Source organism: Plectrocnemia conspersa, unplaced genomic scaffold (genome assembly GCF_051122295.1).
Source record: "Plectrocnemia conspersa isolate PC_06_02 unplaced genomic scaffold, ASM5112229v1 ptg000004l, whole genome shotgun sequence".
NCBI classification, from domain to species: Eukaryota; Metazoa; Arthropoda; class Insecta; order Trichoptera; family Polycentropodidae; genus Plectrocnemia; species Plectrocnemia conspersa.
In genome coordinates, this window is record NW_028277168.1 from 8,147,555 (window position 1) to 8,154,958 (window position 7,404).

General features: G+C 31.8%; 1 long non-coding RNA gene across 1 annotated transcript; it reads right to left on the reverse strand.

The window, feature by feature from the left end:
• Window positions 1–2,551: 2,551 nt before the first annotated feature.
• Window positions 2,552–5,532, reverse strand: LOC148235814 (uncharacterized). Its single transcript, XR_015809357.1, has 4 exons — window positions 5,453–5,532; window positions 5,196–5,324; window positions 5,026–5,114; window positions 2,552–4,691 (listed from the first exon to the last, which is right to left on the reverse strand). It is a non-coding gene; the product is annotated as an uncharacterized LOC148235814 (long non-coding RNA).
• Window positions 5,533–7,404: the final 1,872 nt, after the last annotated feature.

Below are 7,404 nucleotides of genomic sequence, written 5' to 3' on the forward strand. Positions count from 1 at the left end.
AAGTTTTGACCATTAATAAAAAATAACTATACCCTATTTGTGTTAATACAGCAGTTCGAGAGCTATCCATTTCATCAATATTCATAATTAAGAAAAATATTGCAAGTTTGGGTTTATTATTAGATCTAAAGCACACGATACGGATATACACACATTCGATATACTTATGATTACTCCGATTGATTGATAATTATAAAAAATATAGTAATGATTTTACTTTCTATAAATTTGTTCAAAATATAATCAGGAGTAATAATAAGTATATCAAGCGTATCGCATGCTTTAGAGCTAATAATATAGGCGTAAACCCAAATTATCTATCTCTTTTTCAATTATGAATTATGATGAAATGGATAGCTCTCCACTGATTGTGTTAACGCAAACAGAGTATAATGACGAGCAAAATCGGGAATTTTGAACGAGACAGAAAAACAGGAAATTTCATAAATTTGTATGTAAAATTATGTTTTTTTTATAAAGAGGCTAAAAATAATAAAACAATATTATATATATTTAATCACTTAGTACATCAAAGATCATAAAATGTAAACTCAACGTATTTATATATAAGAAAAGTACACTCGGTCCTCTTTTTATGCGGTCTTTTTTTATGCGGTTTATATTTAAAGAAGCATTTTTTTTTAAATATCCATTTTGGACTATTTTGACATGTTAAAATGGTAAGAAATTCGGAAAATTTTGTCTCCGGATATATCGCTTCCTGCCACGGTGAGTGTCGAGGACAATTCAGGTAATCCATATTTGGAACATCCTAATGTACAGGTGCTATTTCTTCCACCCAACACAACAAGCATCATCCAACCATTAGATCAAGGCATAATTTCCACAAAAAATATTATATTAAGAGCACTTATCGATATAAAGTGGATAAACTAGATAATGAGTCAGTGACAGTAACTGACACTTAGAAAAGTTTTTTCTATTTTGCACTGTTTAAATCATGTTGCACTTGCTATCTCTCAAATAAGATCTTAAACTTTAAATTCTTGTTGGAAAGCAATTTGCCCCGAATGTGTTGATTGTCAATGAAACCAACCAAACGTCGACAGTTTTAGCTGAAATAATTTCTTTAGCACATGAAATTGGTGGGGATGGTTTTGAAACATATTCCGAAAACGATATAGACGAATTAATACTTGAGGATACTGTCATGAATGACAAAAATATCATTGGTATAACTCTTGATACCGTTGAAGAACAAGAAAATGACAGTCACCCTCAGTGCAAATGTAATTCGAGAAGGTCTTCAACTTTCGAGTAAATTGGCAAATCATTTCCTTGAAAATTATGATAATTCAAGTTTCAACGCGAGCTTCAGAACTGCATTTCTGGATATCAGGAATTGTACAAAAAATTAGCAAAGCCATCGCAAAGTTTAAACACTGATTATGTTGTCAAAGGGAAAAAATCATGCAAAATTTGAGGCTAATTTTACTTGTGAAGAATCATTATCTTTAGAACATAGATCTGATACGCTGACTATCTCTTCTGGTGAAGAAAGTAATTTCGAACCAGTTTGTCGAATTAGGCTGAACACTCTCATATAGCGACGATAATTCTAAAGAAAAATGTAAAAAAAAAAAAATGTTGTAAAATTTTTATATATAAATTTAGAAGGATTTTGATTATATTTTTCTGAAATTTAATAAGCTTTTCTATGATTGTTAACGTTTTTATAAAAATATAAATAAGCATTTTAAAAGGAATATGGTAAGACTAATTATTTTTCTGAAACTCAATAAACCTTTTTTATGCGATTTTCGGTATATTGTAACACATTGATTTAGTTTTATGCGGTTTTAAAAAATTATGGGACGTATCCTTTATTTTTATTCGTGTGCCTAGTCTTTTTTTGTGCGATTTTTTTTATGCGTTTTTCTGTGGAACTTATCTACCGCATAAAAAGAGAACCAAGTATATTATAAAATTATTTGACAGGCGAAAAGCAGCATTTATTTGAAATCTATGTATATAATTAGATTAACCATACATCCTGGTTTCACGCATCGGTTCCGGTTTCACAAAATTTCCTTCTTTTTAGCTCTCACTAGGATCTCGCATTTCAACCCAGCATATTTCAGCATCGCAAAATTTCCGAGATTACTTATTTTTAGCTGTCCTGTTTAAGAGTTTTATAAATATGATAAGCATATACATATATTATATAATACAATACAACATATTAATACTAAGGTGACCAGATTTAGAAAATATCAAAGAAAGACACTATAATTAAAGGCCACAGATCCAAATCTAACCATAGTTGTTTGTTTTCATCTAAAAAACATTTTTTCCACCTACACATCCCTTTAAGATGATAACTGAGGATCAAATGGAGGATGCTATATGTGTTTGGTAGTAATCTATTATTTTTTTAACATCTTACTGGAAAATTTTAATTTGTTGGTATGTAGGTATATAGTCCAGAAATCTAATAAAAATGCAGTTTTTAGAATTGACTCTCTGAAAATTAGGAATATCTAAACTGCATAAAATTACTGTTCTCAATTTTTTAAATGAAATGAAAGTATACACGAATATCACATATATTTATTAAAAAAAAAAATTACAGTACTCTAATGATGAAAATAAAATTATAAATTGGCAGTGAATACTGTGTGGTAAATAATATGTATGCTTGGCATACGTGTTCATTTTTAAGTTCAATATATATTTTTTTACAATACAGCAGTTACAACGTTTAAATTGTAGTTGCACAACTGGAATTTGAACGTTGCAGTGGGAACGCTTGTTACCTAGTGTTTCCACTGCAACAGCGCCGACACGATTTTATTGCCTTTGAATTTTTGACACCTTTGTATAATATGATTCATTTGGTTACTTTACTTTAACGATATAAAAATTTAATAAAATTCATCACTATAAATTTTCATTTTGGCGCAATCCGAACACAAAATAATTTTTTGTTCTATCCTATGATCCAAACATACAGGTTTTTGGCATGTTCGGCAAATTAATCTGCTTCTTTTTTTTGTTTGGTTTGGGCAAAATCTGCAATTTCTCGACGGCAATCGAGATACTACTGTCGTACTCTCTGATGATATGCCTTTCTGTGGAATATTTAAATTAGTCTCAGATATTTCTTGCGGAATATTTGAATTAGCTTCAGATGATATTTGATTGCAATACGACAGCACTGTTTCAAATGCATCCTGCTGCCTTTGATGGAATTTTACTATACTATTTTTCCTCCTTTCAATATTAGGCTTTGCTAATTCCAAACTAAGTTCTCTTATAAAATATTTAAAACGACTTTTTTTGGTTTTTTTCCAGTCTGGATATTTTTCCGTCCATAGCAAATATGCGTTTAGTGCCGCTATATCCAGCATCTCCATAAATAATCTGAAAGGCCATCTCCTTGTCGATCTTACACACGAATATTCAGTCGTCATTTTATCGCCTATGTCGACTGCACCTTTTGTTCGATTGTAATGTAAAATGATCTCTGGTTTTTTCGTCTCAGCTTTACTCACTTCCGCGTCGTGAAACTGAGTTGTTAACATCAAAACTGCCTTATTTTGTTGTGGCACGTATGAAACGAGTGTTGACGTTTGTGTAAATCCAAACGTGCTACTATGTACAGGTCTTAGTTTCGCAGGCAAAAACTCTTTGGGTACTTCCCTTTTATTTTTTCGTATAGTACCAGTTAGCGTCAATTGTTTATCTAAAAGGGCATCAGCTAATGGTACTGATGTAAAATATTTAGTAGTTGTTACACCTCGATTGGTGCCATATTGGGATTGAACCATGTCCATTACTACCCGGTTTCTCTGGTTTATTTCTCTGCGTTTATTCACTGTGCCTGTATATACTTGTAAATTGAGTACATACGCTGTTGAAGAGTCAGCTACGATCCATATTCTTATTCCGTATATATCTGGTTTGGTCTTTCTAGATACACGAAAAGGACAATTTCCATTGAAGGTTGCCAAGCGTTCACCTATGGTTATATTTGAACCTGCAGAGTAATTTGACTTACAGCCGTCTACAAATTTATTAAATATATTATATATAGCTTCTAATTTATTCCCAGAAGCGTTAAACCTTTCCTGTCTTGTTTCTCTGTCATCGAATCGGATATTACTGAATATGCTGATGAACCTATCCCGAGATAAGGCCGCAGTAAAAAATGGCTGACAAAAAGGGCTTTCGTTTGTCCATAATTCGTCTAAGCTTAATTTGCGTGTTCGATTTCTGCCAGACGCGAGCATTATTCCGATGAATGCATATATTTCTTCGATGAAAATTGGTCTGATCCACTTCCCTGATAAACGACTTAATTGACGACATGTTTGATGGCATATTTCTTCCACAATTGTTTCGGTTATAAATAAAGAAAACATTTCCCTGATAGTAGTTGCTGTTTTGCTATCGTTAATTAGTCCTGTATTTTTATTTATAAAATTTCTTTCTCGATCTATTAAGGACAATGGCGGTAGTGAATTCCATTCAAACCCAGATTTTGAAATAAATGTTTCTCCTACAACTTCATTTTCTATTGTATCATCATTATATTCTATTTCCGAATCTGTATCATCCACATCTTCAACAAAGTCTTCTGTGTCTGTTATATCTTCGTTTATTTCGAATTCAGCATCGCTATCGTAATCATCATTTGTCAAATTCACTCCAATATTTTTTTTTCTCTCCTGAAATTTATAAGGGTTTGATAATATATAAATACATAATAACAAAAATTGTACATACTACATAAAAATAATATTGAGAAATCAGGATGAAAATGTGTAATTGTACACAGTTGCTCCCATGAGAAGCAAAAAATTCGACTGACAAAAACAAGTTAAATACACAATTCACATATACTTTTGATTTCTCTATATTGGTGAATTGATATTCGATTTATTTTTGTAACGTACAATAACTACTTATACGTTATAATTATCTTATTTAATATGCAAGCGTATGACAGAGAAATATCTAAACATAAATTTGATAAATTGCTACGAGAGTTTTGATTATTACTTGTGCTTCCATAAAAACATTTTTTTGAGTTGCCGAAATGCTTAAATTTGAACTATTTGCGGTTAATACATCTTTTACGTCGACCGGCTCTGAAATAATTAATTAACAGTAATTAAAATATAATAATATACATATTTGTGTATTAACATGTAAACATTTATATTTTTAACCTGTTTGAAACATGTCATCTTCCCCATCTATAGTATATCTTTCAGTGTTGTCACTTTCTAACCCAACTGTGTGCTCACGAATAATATCAGAAAACTTAAAATCATCATCGTCAACGTAGTCTATTGGTTCTAAAAAGATTAAAATATTCTTATTATGATATATTATCATTATTGGTATTTGTAAATAGTAATTTTGATGGCGTTTTAACATAAATTAAGTTAAGATTATAAAGAATGTTAGTTATTGGCTTTAATACCTGTTTTTATAAAATGCAGGAATGACATTACTGCTTCAGTCCACTAGCTGTCACACCGTAAACAGTATGTTTTTTGGTCCAAACATATTTTTTTTGACCAGGTAAATCAAGTCGTGATATTGCTCTAATATCTCAAATATATTCATAAACAAATTATGTAATAAATAATAAAAACAAGGGAATACTTATTTCAAACGCGTGTTTAAAAGATAATCATTTTTTAGGTGTCCCTGTTTATGAAACTGGAACACCTGAAAAATGAGCATTTTGGATTTTTTAAATTTTGGTAAGAGGAATGTGAGAGCAAAATTGATCATTTTGTGACACTGAGATGTGTTAGATTGGATAACGGGTTCCTGGGAGAGCTAAAAGAAGGGCATCTCGGAAATTTTGTGATACCGGGACCAATGGTATGAAGCCGGGACAATCTTGATAAAACCGAAAACAATGTGTATAACCGGGACCGATGGTTTGAAACCGGGACATAAGACAAGCCTATATTTAAAGAGTGTAATAAGGTGTCGTTGAGAAATTGATAGACCTGGTTACAATAATAACCAGGGACAAGAAGTTTTTCTATTTACTTAGACCACTGGAAGTAAAAAGTACATACATCGCAAATAATCAATTTATAAAATTCAATATCAGTTACAACACATAATTTAATTATTAATAAATTTAAATGAAACGGGGGTGGATCTCTGATGTTGCCCAGATAGTTTTTATAAATTATGTTACAGAGTTTTCGTGAATTTCTTACCTCCTCTCTCCACATATTTCACAAGATTTTATTAAACTAGATTTCTCTTGGTTTTACACTGTCACAATTTCGCTGCACCCTTAAAATTGTCACATAATTTAAGGTAACCGCATAAAAATGTCGTCTCAGAAATTTTTGTTCATTTAGGAACGCTGCGGGAGCTAAAAAAATGTCATCTCGAAAATTTTGTAAAACTGGAATAATTCAGATTAAACTGGGACGTATGGTAAGTTTATGTATATATTTATTAATGCGCAAATGAAGGTGTCGGTATCGAGTTCAAAGCAAGGGTATCTGGACAGGGCCGGCCCTAGGTTATTTAGCGCCCCAGGCAAAAACTAAAATATCGCCCACCCCCTATTAATACTTTAATAAGTCATTACATGAGCTTAAAAATATAATTCAAGTTAAAGTAATCTAATATTATATTTGACACGATACTCTTTTTTGCAATTGTGGGTTTTTAAGAATTTGTATTTTTTTTTTCGTTGCAACTTTAATAATCTAAAGAGTACGCAGTATGGTGTACTAACAAAACTAATCTCCATGGTGAAACTTACAATGAGAAATGTCAAATGCCAAGTGAGAGTACAAAATGAATAAAATGTGTGAATACTTAACAGCCTACGACAGGGCGATGCTCTAGCGTGCAATCTGTTCAACATTGCCATAGAAAAAGTAATCCGAGATGCCAAACTGGATATAACCGGCAGTGTGTATAATATATAATATGTATAATAAATAAAAAATATAGCGGTGAGGCCCTAATAGAAGCCTTTAATGCCATTGAATCATCAGCCAGGAAAATGGGGTTGAAGATCAATGAAACAAAAACAAAATACATGTCGGTTATGCCTAGTTTGAGGAGTCAGTATCCTGAAAATCTCGAAATGAAAGAGTACACTTTTGAGTGTGTCAGTGATTTCATATCACCGTCGGTGTTCTCCTCTCCATACTGTTAATCTTTCAACATTCCAGCTTCGCGGCTCCCACCCACTTGAATTCGCATCAAATATAAATAATATATGCATGTTTTTATTGCTTTACAGAGAATCGCTTAGGTTAGCGCATCAACGTGGCAAATAATATCAGATTATATTCCTTAACAATATTGTTTGATAATTTTCAGCGAATTTTTATTTGGTATCACGGCGCCCCACAAGATCTAGCGTCTCAGGAGATCGCCTGTACT